Source organism: Petaurus breviceps, unplaced genomic scaffold (assembly GCF_028583685.1).
Source record: "Petaurus breviceps papuanus isolate PSGF00001 unplaced genomic scaffold, PetGlider_PUasm1.0 90638, whole genome shotgun sequence".
Lineage (NCBI taxonomy): Eukaryota > Metazoa > Chordata > Mammalia > Diprotodontia > Petauridae > Petaurus > Petaurus breviceps.
The window spans coordinates 7,861,762-7,874,236 of record NW_027187295.1 but is presented as its reverse complement, the minus strand read 5'-3'; the positions used below and the strand labels follow the sequence as shown (position 1 = coordinate 7,874,236).

The 12,475-nt window shown below is 35.4% G+C and overlaps 1 long non-coding RNA gene across 2 annotated transcripts in view; it reads right to left on the bottom strand.

Moving 5' to 3' along the window:
- LOC138143319 (uncharacterized) overlaps positions 1-12,475 on the bottom strand; it is a 38,575-nt gene that overhangs the window by 13,988 nt on the left and 12,112 nt on the right. The window contains exon 2 of one of the 2 annotated variants that reach the window (XR_011163668.1): positions 7,673-7,860. The exons of the other annotated variant lie outside the window; for it this stretch is intronic. This is a non-coding gene — a long non-coding RNA (uncharacterized lncRNA). The remainder of the gene's footprint in view (positions 1-7,672; positions 7,861-12,475) is intronic. 2 annotated transcript variants of the gene reach the window in all.

Sequence of the window (12,475 nt, the reverse complement as noted above, 5' to 3'; positions counted from 1 at the left end):
TGATTTCTGCCCTGTCTAAATCGTCCAGACCTCTGGAGATAAATCTAAACCTCTTTGAACAGGTCTGAAGCACTTTGAACAGGTCTTAATCATAGCCATGTCTAAATGAAACCTAAGACATTCTTCCAGTTCTTGCTGTCCCCTACTCTAGGACAAATCTGTTTTAGTCAGCTGATGCCATTCTCCATAAAAGGCAAAGAAGAGTCAGCCAGAGGCAAAGGTTGTGAATATAACGGAATAGCTCGTTCTGCTCCAAACCAAACAGAATAAGTCAGAGGCCAATAATTACTTGAATAGAGTTGGAAGAGTTCTGATGTATTTTCTTAAGGCACTTAATGACTTTGCATATGTGCCCACTGAAGTGGAACATGTGGGAAAACTTCTTTTTAAGGATGAAGCACAGCTATTTAATTAGCATTGATTTTTGCTAATAAAAATGGAGTACTGAATTTTGTCATGTTCAATCACCAGTACCACATATGGAAAACAAGCAAAATTTTTATATTTATTTTTTAAAATAGCTTTGTGTTCTTAAAGTGATCATTCAATAAGAGATAAATTAGTATATTTCATAGCATTTTGGTTTTTAACAGTTAACACGAAAATATTGAAGCTTGATTATGGTTCATTCTTGGTAAAATGATATCTATTATGTTAATGGGCCTGTAATTAGACTTATTACTGGTCCATGCTTACAAAACAAAATTTGTAATATAATATGACCAAGGCTATGTCAACATTTCATTAATTTAATTCAAACCTCAGGCTTTCATAAAGTATCTAGTACATGCCAAGCACTATGCTAGTTATTGAGGGTACATAAAATGAAACAATTACTATCCACAAGTTTACATTTTATGAAATCTGTCAGTTCACCCAGGAATTTGCTTCTTTCTAAGTGGGTTTCAGTGGCTCTGAAAAGATCAGTTTTCTGCATATTAGAGCTACAAATTGAAGATCTACTCAATGATATGACCTGGTTGCCACATACATCTCTGAAATTACTTATTTGGGTCACTGGGGCTGCCTCAACTCAGAGAATTCACTCTCATTTACTTTAGTTCTCTCTCTCTCTCTCTCTCTCTCTCTTTTCCCCTCTACTATTATACACATACACACATATCATCTATCTCTATCATCTATGTACATAGACTTGGTCTAGTTTTTCAAATTCAAAAGTGGTACTTCAGTAGAAAAATTTGACAGACATTCAATAAATCTATTGAGTTAAGAAAACTAAATTCATCACTGTCAGAAATCACTTTGAAACAGATTTTCTTAGAGGATCTGTGAACTCTTTTTCTTTCTTTCTTTCTTTTTGCTAACTTCGTTTCAATATGATTCATTTCCTTTGTGACCCTATGTATCTTATTTTATGCATTAAAAAAACAACATTATTAGCTGAGCTCTCCCCAGTGTCCTTTGAAATCAATGTTAAATCAAGCCTCTAAAAGAATTCTGGAGGGGCGCCCAGGTAGCACAGTAAGAGCACCAGCTCCAGTGTTGGGATGACCTGGGGATCAAATCAGGGCTCAGATACTCAGCACCACACCCAGAAATAACTGGCTGTGTAACCTTGAGCAAGTTACTTAACCTTGATTGCTTTAAAAAAAAAGAATTCTGGAGTGACAGAATCCACAAAAAAGATGGAGTGAAACAATTTTACAACCCAAGATAACTCAGAAAGATTTCAGGAAAGGTCTGTGACACTGGTCTGGGCAAGCCAGTAAGAGACTCTTAGATACATCAAAGATTAGCAACCAAGGCCAAGCAGATATGGCTCAGCAGGCTAGTGGCACAATAGTCTACATGTGAGGCCCCTAGCCCCACTGCAGTAAGCAGATTGCCAGCCCTGGAACCCAGGGCACAACAGGCATGACTAGGCTGGGCCACCCTAGCACAATGGGCAAGCCACCAGTTCAAGAGGACCCAGCAGAGAAAGGCAGTGACCAGGCCCCTGGTACCCAGTGCAAGAAGCTTGGGACAGTGCCCCCTGTATACTAGGAACAGAGCTCAACTTTTAAAAAATAAGCAAAACAAAAAAGCGACTTGACCACAGAAAACTATTATGGCAACAGACTTGACCACAGAAAACTACTATGACAACAGGGAAAATAAATTACAAACTCAGAAGAGGACAACAGTGTCAAAATTCTTACATGCAAAGCCTCCAAGGGAAATATGTATTAGCCTCAAGCCCAAAAAGTCCTCTTGAAAGAGCTCAAAAAATATTTCTGAAATCAAGGAAGAAAAATTGGGAAATGAGAATTATGAATAAGAGTCAACAGCTTGGAAAAGGAAACAAAAAAAATGACTGAAGGAAACAACTCCTTAAAAAACAGAACTGTCCAAATGGGGAAAAAAACCAAACAAACATCCACTGAAGAAAATAACTTCTTTAAATTAAAGTAGAAGTGGTCAAATGGAAAAGGAGATACAAAAGCTAACTGGAAAAAAAAATTTCTTAAAAATTAGAATTGGGCAAGTGGAAGCTAATGACTCTACGAGATAAAAAGAATCAGTCAAATGAAATCAAAAGAATGAAAAAATAGAATAAATTGTAAAACACCTCACTGGAAAAACAACTGACCTGCAAAATAGGTCCAGGAGAAATAATTTGAAAATTATTGGACTATCTGAAAGCCATGATCAAAAAAAGAACCTGGACAACATCTTTCAAGAAATTATCAAGGAAAATTGCCCTGATAGCCTAAGGCCAGAGGGTAAAATAGTCATTAAAAGAATCCACTGCTCACCTCCTGAAAGACATCACAAAATGAAAACTCCAAGGTATATTGCAGCCAAATTCCAGAACTCATGTCAAGAAGAAAATACAGAAACAATTTAAATATCGAGGATAAGAAATAGAGAGGTGTATCAGAGGAATAGGTTAGGTAAAAGACACAGTAGTAAATGACTATAGTAATCTACTATTTAATAAACTCAAAGATTCCAGCTTCCTGGGTTAAGAACTAACTATTTGACAAAAACTACTTGGAAAACTAGAAAATAGTTTGGCAGAAACTAGGCATACACCAATATCTCATACCATGTACCAAGATCAGTTCTAAATGGGTTTAGATGTGATTTTAGACATAAAGGGTGATAACCGTAAGCAAGTTAGGAGACCAAAGAATAGTTATCAGATCTATGGAGAAGGGAAGAATGTATGACCAAACAAGACAGAGAACATTATGAAATGCAAAATGGATAATTTTTATAACATTAAATTAAACAGGGTTTGCACAAACAAACTCAGTGCAAACAAGATTAGAAGGAAAGCAGAAAGATGAAACAATTTTTTACAGCTAGTGTTTCTGTTAAAGGCCTCATTTCTCAAATATATAGAGAACTGAGTCAAATCTATGAGACTACATGTCATTTCCCAATTGATAAATTGTCAAAAGAAATGAACAGGCAGTTTTAAGATGAAGAAATTAAAGTTATGTATAGTGATGTGCAAAAATGCCCTGAATAACTATCAATTAGAGAAAAGCAAATTTAAACACCTCACACCTATCTGATTGGCTAATATGACAGAAAAGGAAAATGATAAATGTTGGAGAAGATATGGGAAAATTGGAAAAAGTAATGCATTGTTGGTGGAGTTCTGAACTGATCCAGCTATTCTGGAGAGCAATTTGAAACTATATCCAAAAGGCAAGCAAACTGTGCATACCCTTTGATGGATATCAATACCATTACTAGGTCTGTATTCCAAAGCAATCATTAAAAAGGGAAAAGGACCAACATATACAAAAATATTTATAGTAGCTCTTTTTGTAGTGGAACAGAATTGGAAGTTGAGGGAATATCCATCAATTGGTGAATGGCTGAACAAGTTATAGTATATGAATATAATGGAATGCTATTGATCTGATTGTGAAATGATGAGCAGACAGATTTCAGAAAAACCTGGAAAAACTTAAATGAACTGATGCTGAGTGAACAGAACCAGGAGAACATTGTAACTAGTAAGCAACAGCAACATTGTTCGATGATCAACTATGATTGACTTAGCTCTTCTCAGCAATACAAGGATCCAAGACAATTCCAAAAGACGCATGATGGAAAATGATATCCACCTCCAGGGAAAGAACCTCAGTGCAGGGAGAATCATATTATTTTGTGTGTGTGTGTGTGGGGGGGGTTTCCCTTTAGTTCTGATTCATCTTTCATGACATGACTAATGTGGACATATGCTTACATGGCTGTGCATGTAAAAGATATATCAGGTTGCTTGCTGTTTTGCAGAGGAGGTATTGGAGGAAAGTATAGAGAAAAAAATGTGAAACTCAAAATCTCATAAAAATGAATGTTGAAAACTCTCTTTACATGTAATTTGAAAAAAATAAAATACTATTTATCATAAATAAATATTTTAAAAATATTATTCTGAGAAATAGGTTAAACCTGCCAAAGGACATACAAAAAGGTTAAAAACCCCTGAAGAAGACCTATCAAAATTAATCTAAGACTACTGGAGCAAGTACAAAAGATACAGGTATTTTTAAGTTCTTTTCTAAATGGGGTATAAAACGTAGGATTCACAACCCTCAACCCTCAACAAACTCTGACTTTCAAAAATGCCATTGAGTAGCCCACATGGGAGTCAGGATTTAAAGATTAATTAGCCAGCAACTATTGGCAATTGTATGTATTCCCTAGAAAAATAAAGAAAAACCCTTCCTCAGTTTCTTCATCTGTAAAATGAGGCGATTGCAGAAGACCTTCAACTTCCCTTCTGGCTCTCAATCTGTGATCCTGTGTTCCTTTGTGAGATTCACTTGATTGGCCAAAAGGGGAAAATTAAATGTGGTAGGCTATTAGGACATAGAGTCCAAATATAAGAGAATATGCTTCAAATATTGTGAGTAGGTACCTGGACCTTCCTCTGTATTGATGACATGGAAGTCGTGCTTTTGGGAAAGGCCATGCATGGAAGAAAACCTCAGATCCTATCTCTTTTTACTAAATACATTGACAAAGTTAACAAATCACTGTAGTTTTCTAGTCTCCCAATCTACACATCAAATCTAGATAAGGCTTTGAAGACTCCAGAGTTATTCAAAGATTGTGATGGGATGGGTCCACAAAGTTTATAGCTGTCTGTTAACTAGGTTCAGGACAACTTCCCATTTAATAGACCCCAGAAAGAAAGGATGAACTCAGTGTTTAGATGGATTCTGAATGTGGATGGTGACTGATTTCAAATGCTCCTCCCACACCTCAACTAGTCAACTAAAAATTTGAGAATAAAGGTCCGCAACCTTGTAAAATGCAAAGAGTATTTTTTCTAGAATCAAAGACTTGGTTCGATAGAATGCTAATAAATGTTTAATAACCAGCTTTCTGAGAATGTGTGACAAATTTTTAAGTTCAATCTGTGTTACTAATATTTTCTTCATCAATTTCTAAAGTGTGGGCAATAAATAAAACAACAAATCAAGCCCCGATTTGTGGTATTTGTCAGTTTCAGACACCTAAGTGTTCACACTGGAAATTTAACAATTGACTTTCAAGAGATGATATGAATCCTAACTTGGGTTCAAATCATATCTCTGAGGCCTACTAGCACAGGTACTATGGCAAGTCACCTAATTTCTTTGGGTTCTGGTTTTCTCTCATACAAAATGAGGGGCTGGATTAAATGACCCCTGAGGTCCCTTTCAGCTTTAGAACTATGATCCTGAACAAACTCACAAGGACACTTCAGTGACTCTTAGTAAATCCTAGGGTTTTAAGGTGTAAGTCAAGCACAATGAAAAGTCAAAATGTAGCTAGTTGATGAAAAAAAAATTCATGGCTAGCTGGCTTTAAGCTAAATGACAGGTGGCCAGGAATTTGGTAACTCAGCACCTACCATGGTAACTTTTATTTGTTATTGTTCTAGACATTGAGCAATAAGTAATAAAGTTTAACAGATATACCTTCTATGAAGCAGAGACACATATGTAGGAATACTTAAGAAATCTAGTCAAAATCTCATGACAAATATAGAAAAATAAGCATACAGACCTTTTTTCAGAACTACTGCATGGAAAAATATACTGGAAATCAATTTATTCTGTCTGAAGTATCATATGGCACTATTCCATTAACTATAGAGTGAATGATTAAACAATAATTTAAGGGTGTTCAGATGCATACTAAATTTGAACTGTTAATTTTAAATCAAAGGAAATCATCATTTTAAATGCAAGAGGATGAAATTAAGTATTTCTATCAAGTTATATAAATCAAGCCTCCTGAGGGACCTTCTATACTATTGAAACCTTCCCAAGATTAGACTCACTGAGGGCACATTCTATTCTGACCTGTAAAATGGTCATAGAAATGTCCTGGGAGCTTACAGTCTGGTTAGGTATTCAATTTAAGAATTATGGCAGATTGGAAACCCCCACTGCTATATCCAGGTAATTCGCTGTTACATGCCAGGTCCTTCCAACATCCTCAGAGGAATACCACAATGCCATAGAAGCATAAATCAGTAAACATTGAATGGAGCTGGGGACTCTTGATCTATTCTCAGCTCTGAAATCATCAGAGGGAGGATGCATCCTTCATAAAGCATTCTTCTCTCAGTGGTCTCTATCTCTGATCTTCCAAAGTAATAAGCATTATTACAGTGTTCTCTCCAGTGTCAGTGCCAGGAGACTGATGTCAAGACCATAATAAAATGGGAAAGAGAGGAATGTGTTGCCTGAATTTGATATGGCTTTTCTACACTGGAGATTCCCAGTCTCACACTGATTCCACTAGACTCCAAAACACTTGGATACAAGATCATCTACATAGCTAAGTTTCAGGAAACTGGAATATCTGGAATTAAAATGAAAAAAGGAATGGAAAAGAAAAAAAATTCCTCAATTTAAAACATCTTTCTTGTGTTTATTTGAATCTTACTCAGTGGAGAAAGAAGGTTGATTTAGAGATTAGAAAAATAGGAGCCTACCATATCTTTCTATTCTGATTGGTATTAGATTTTAGAATTATGGCATTAAAATGGATCTATTCTCACCTTTTCTCCATCACCCAACCACAAGTATCCACACGATTCCAGGAACTAAGATACTTCTGAGGCTTAGAGTCCTGTTTTGGGTCATAATCCATTGAAAATTAGGATCCACCCCCCAACTCTAGCCTGCAGAAAATATATAGATTTTAAAATAAAAGACATTTAATTAAGACAGTACAGCCAGGAACAAAACAACAACAATGAAAATTGAATCAGGTAGTAAATATATTCTATACTGACATCAAAAATATCTGTCCTCTTCCAAGCTTCTAAGGGAGTGATAATCAAATTCTTCTTTGATCTCCTTGCTTCACTGTTATAGCAGGAACAGGACAGCTCCCACTGAAAGAACCAGGGGTAAAGCTTGGAGTTTGAGGACATATGCCTTTTGAATTTGTTTGCTTCCAGTCTCAGTGGAGGGCCCAGGAATTCCACCTTCTGCAGGAAGTCTTTCACAGGCACCTTCAGGTTCTAATTCTCTCCCCCACCCCCATTGATTTCCACCTATTCTGTATATATCTTGTATGTTATTTAAAATGTAGGGCTATTTTTACTTGTGTTTGTGTCCACAGTGATTAGCGCAGTACCTGGAATATAGGAAACATTTAATAAACTTTTTGTTGACTGACAGATAATCACTGAAACTCAAGTTACCTCTGCCATCATTATGCCATGCTCAGGCTTCCTGTCCCATCTTCCTCTGCCTTTCACAGCCCTGCTGCTGACTTTTACCATCCACTGACACCCAGGGTTATGATACTGCTTCATATGGCTACTATCATTTTCTTAGTTCACACCAAAGTTTTCTCTCTGCACAGCTGGCATCCTCTTCCATGATAGTCCTAACACCAAACAAAACTGAAGTTAGTGTCCAGGCATCCCTGGAATCATCATTCAATTTAAGTAGCAGCTTTATCTGTCTTAGAACTGAGCTTAGCACAATGCCTGGAACATAGTGTGTGTTTAATAAATATTTATTGATTGAGGGCAAACAGAAGCTGCCCTGGAAAGTGGGAGTTTAGGACATGGAGAATATTTACCCAAATTATGAAAAACACAACTTCTTTTTAAGTTATATTGTTAAGTAACTAGTAGCATCCAGTATTTAAAGCATCTATAGAATAAGATCCACAAAATCAATTAAACGAATATAAATAAGTCTGAAGGCATGTTTTACTTATTAAATTAGCAGTGGTACATATGGTCAATATTTCCTTTTCTTTCCATGGGAGGAGAAAGGTAGCTGGAATAATGAACTTACTGGACAGCAAAGGAAACATAAAATAGCACTCTTCTTTAGAAATTTCTTTAATTCTGCTGGTTTTGACAATTTCAGAAATATTTGAAATGGATTTTTAAACTAAATTTTAATGATAAGATTTATTTATCTGGATCAGTTTAGATCATGGGATCATAGTTTGAAGCACCAAGGGAAATTATAAGTAATCTAGTCCAACCTCCTTGTCTTACAAAAGAGGAAATCGAGGCTAGATAGATCAAGTGATGAACAAGGTCACATAGGTCCCAAAATATAAATAAATAGTTTTTATATTGAAGCAAAATTTTATATTGAAATGATCTATTATCATACCACAGTTGTGAGCATGGCCAACGCAACAGTTTTTTTTCCAGTATTTGTTTGACTACTTTGACCACTCAATGCTTTTTCTTTATTCCATTTTGCCTAAACTTCTAGATCATCAATAGATTTGAGTTCAATAACCATTCATTATTCTCTTTCTGGGGGAGAGTCTGGAAATAGAATTGAAGAAGAATTAAGGTTGGATCAGAGTAGAGAAATTGTGAGGTGCTTTTAATGGCCTCTAACTGCTCCCAGTCATGGAAATCCTATCTTTCTAACACCAATTTTTTTATTCAGTGAAGATACATGACTATGAATCATGAAATTCCACAATCTTAGAAAAATCCAAATTGCAGGGCACCAAAAGGACAGTGAAAAAATATCTGGTAAGCATTAGCAGAATATTACTGACAATTAATTGAACACAAAAAATAGCATAAAGACATCATTAAAAATTAAGTATACTTAGAACAAGGGTTGGTTCATTCAGTTAAGGTACCTGTTAGGTTAATATATAGACATCCCTAACACTTCCTTGAAAGAATTAGAGAAACACTTCCAGAATATCAGAGTGCCTTTATGGAGGATTTAACATAAGGATCAGGACAAAGAATCTCACAGGATGAGAAGGTGTGGATGGCTTTTGATCTATACCAGAGGAGAGAGGGAAAGATGGAATAGTCATACCTATAAAATTACACATTTCACCAAAGAAGTATTGATATATGTGCAAAAGACTATGCGAGGTCCTGATATATATATGTGTGTGTGTGTGTATGTATATATAATAAGACCTAAGAATAACAATATTATAAGGTAAAATGCTGTATACACAATAAAAGCTATAAACAGATTGCTATGGGGGTTCCAATTTGATGGAAGCATAAGTTATGTTAAAGAGACTCATGAAAGATAATAGTAGAACAGATTCCCATCACATATGGGGGCATATGTCTGAAGCAGTCAGGAGGTGATGAGTGGGAAGGAGAGAGTAGGGGAATATCCAGTGATAATTGGTAAAGTAGGTAGCATAATTGTTTTGGAGATAAGAAGACTATCTGGAGGAGAATGGGATATGATCCAAATTCCAAGATTTCTAGTGGTCAGACATTTTTTGGGATTTGCAGTCCCTATTTTAGAGAACACTGATCCCCAAAATGGAATGAATATACCAAAGACAGTAAGTAAGATCATTCATTGGGGTATGAGAAGGAAATATTAAAACTTCTATTTAAATATATTTTATCTAAAAAAAAGAAATTAAGCTTCACTCATGCTTACTCCATAGATTGGTTCCATAGACTTGTTCTTTATGTCACATAGTGACATATTTGTGTGGAATTCTGGAAAAAGTGTGGTAGCTCCTTAAATGGAAGGGTTGACAATAATGCCCTCACTCATTTGTTCATCTTCAGTGTATAGAACATTGTAGTTTATATGGGACCCGGTAAGTGGATTCATGAAGTATATTATCAAATTTTAACTAAATTAACCCTCATACAATGGACCAGTCACTTAAAAATATTCTTGCAAAGAATAGAAGATAATACAAAAATGTAAAGGAGAAAATAGCAGAAATTTTTCTACTCCTCTTTGTTTACCATTTTACAAGATTAAAAGTAATGATGTTCTAATTAGATCTAAAAATGTAAGCCAAAAAAAATCTAAAATTATCCGCAAGGTTTATTGAAATGGATTTACATCTACTGTTATTAATGACTGACAACTTTTTCCCTACCCCAGGTTTATATTACAACTGGTTACACAAGAGACAAAGCAATGGATTTGGATTCAGGAAAACCTGGCCTCAGATAAAGTTCAGATAGCTTTGTGACCCTGGGAAAGTTATTTAACCTCTGGTGGCCTCAGTTTCTTTATCTGTAAAATGTGGATAATAATAGCACCTAATTCCCAGGGTTGATATGAGGATAAAATGAGATAAAATAGAAAAATGCTTTGCAAACCTTAAAACACTGTTATGATTATAATTAGCTAATGTTAATGAGAATATATCATGGTTATCAAGACATTTAAAAGCTAAACTTTTGTTTCTTAAAAGTATATCACCTGGGGTGGCCAGGTAGCACAATGAGTGAGAGCATCGGCTCCAGTGCTGGGATGACCTGGAGATCGAATCCCGGGCTGAGATACTCAGCACCACACCCAGAAATAACTGGCCGTGTAACCTTGAGCAAGTTGCTTAACCCCAATTGCTTAAAAAAAAAAAAGAAATTCATTATCTTAACACTTAAAATGTTTGGGAGTTTTAATCTTTGTAAAAACTTGCTAAATGAAGAGGTCCAGGAGGCTTTGAATCCATTTGTTAAAACGTATAAAAATGCAACACTTTATGATTAGTTTATAATAATTGATTAATATCAAGGAAGATGGAAATTTACAATTCAAATATGAACAAAAACTATTGCATAATTAGTATAGGATTGAAAAATGTGTATTGTGATTTACTAAATGCAGTCACTGATCAATCAGCCAATGAAACAAAGTTGATCAAGACCCTACTATGTTCTGGGTACCATGTTAGGTGCTGAGGATTCAAAGACAAAAGTAAAAACTATTCCTGTTCTCAGGGGATTAATATACTAGCCCACCCACTTCTCTTTTCTCTATCTTTGTAAGATATACTTTTTCAATTGTTAGTCCTTAAAGCTAGGCATTGGAGTGGTAGAACCAGACCTTCCAATCACTGTGTTACAAAGTGTTCAACTACAACTTTCAAAATTAATTGGGCATATTCAATCACATCATTCTCACTAAATGTATTTAATGAAAGTAATGGGAGTGAACATACTTCATTAATTTATTAAAACTCTGTTAAGTGAGGGCAAAAAAAGTTTTGTGTGGTCAAGAGAGTGACTGATTCACGTTAGGCACTTAATAAATGTGCATTGACTTAATAAGTAAAAAAAAAATCACCTTAATCTCAACTTTTAATTTTTTATTTTTGCATATGTTTTACACATCAAACACAATGGTACATTTATGTATTATATATATATATATATGTACATATACTTGTACTTATTCTGGAGGGTTGTGCTTTTTTTGATTTACAGAGATGCACAATCAAAAAAGTTTAGAGACTGCTGGTATAAACTGTAGTGTATAGTTGGATGAACATCCTAAAGAACTTGTCCAACAGTACACATATCTTGGACAGAAAATGTGGATGGACAATAGATTAGAACTTAACAGAAGGAGAACAAGCTGAGTTGCTTCTGGGAAACTGTACTTTTAATGACCCCAAATTTCTCTCTGAAAAAAAAAAAGTCCCATCTTTTTAACATTAATATTCTTCAGCTGATGTTGTATGGCTATGAGTCATGGAATAGCACATTCTCTGAAGAATTAAAGTTGCAGGTCACCCAGAGGACAATGGAGAGACCCATGCTGGACAGCAGGCTGCAGCAGTAGACTTTAACATGTTACCACAGGAGAACTGTACAGGAGATACGGTATAAAGGATATCAGTAGAGATATATATGACTAGAGAAAGATTTAGTTTGCTTATGCAGTGACAGAGAGAGGTAATGAATGCACAGCCTTAACATGCCATTTATATAGATGCAGCAACAAGAGATTGGAAACATATAGGCACAGGTTCTTAATCTATCATCGACAGCGCCCCTGGGAATCCAGGGATAGATTTCAGGGGGTCTGTGAAACTAAATACAAAAAAAATTAATTTTTATTTTCATTAACCTTTAACTAAAATTTAGCATTTCCTTTCATTATGAATTCAGGCAGCAAACCCTTATGCCACCGGGTTCCATGGATTTTACCAGGGGTTCATATCATCCCCAGAGCCTAAGTGTCCTGCACAGAGAAGGTGCTTAATAAATGCTTATAATCAATCA